The sequence below is a fragment of the Microtus ochrogaster genome, unplaced genomic scaffold (genome assembly GCF_000317375.1).
Source record: "Microtus ochrogaster isolate Prairie Vole_2 unplaced genomic scaffold, MicOch1.0 UNK42, whole genome shotgun sequence".
In the NCBI taxonomy this organism is placed as follows: Eukaryota; Metazoa; Chordata; class Mammalia; order Rodentia; family Cricetidae; genus Microtus; species Microtus ochrogaster.
This window is the reverse complement of record NW_004949140.1, coordinates 455,533-455,946: the sequence shown is the minus strand read 5'-3', so window position 1 is coordinate 455,946 and position 414 is coordinate 455,533.

The window sequence follows — 414 nt, the reverse complement described above, 5'->3', positions numbered from 1 at the left end:
GTAGTCAGAAAGCGCCACAAGCTCAAAATGCTACTGGGAAAGACAGCTATAATCTTCAAGAGGAATTCTCCTTTTCTTATAAAAGACCCAAACTATGCATGCTATCAATATGTCCCGCATTAAAGAAGTTAAACAACTAAATTCAGAGTTTGACCACAGTATAACTTCTGTCACTGGAAGAAAATCTTCTAAAGGACACACTTGTGTCAACTTAAGAAATTGCAGTCAGTGGGACTGGAGAGATGGCTCAGTGGTTAAGAGCACTGACTGCTCTTTTTTTTTTTGGTTTTTTGAGACAGGGTTTCTCTGTGGTTTTGGAGCCACCACCGCCCGGCCTGACTGCTCTTCCAGAGGACCCGGGTTCAACTCTCAGCACCCACATGGGAGCTACACGCAGGCAAAACACCACTGTAT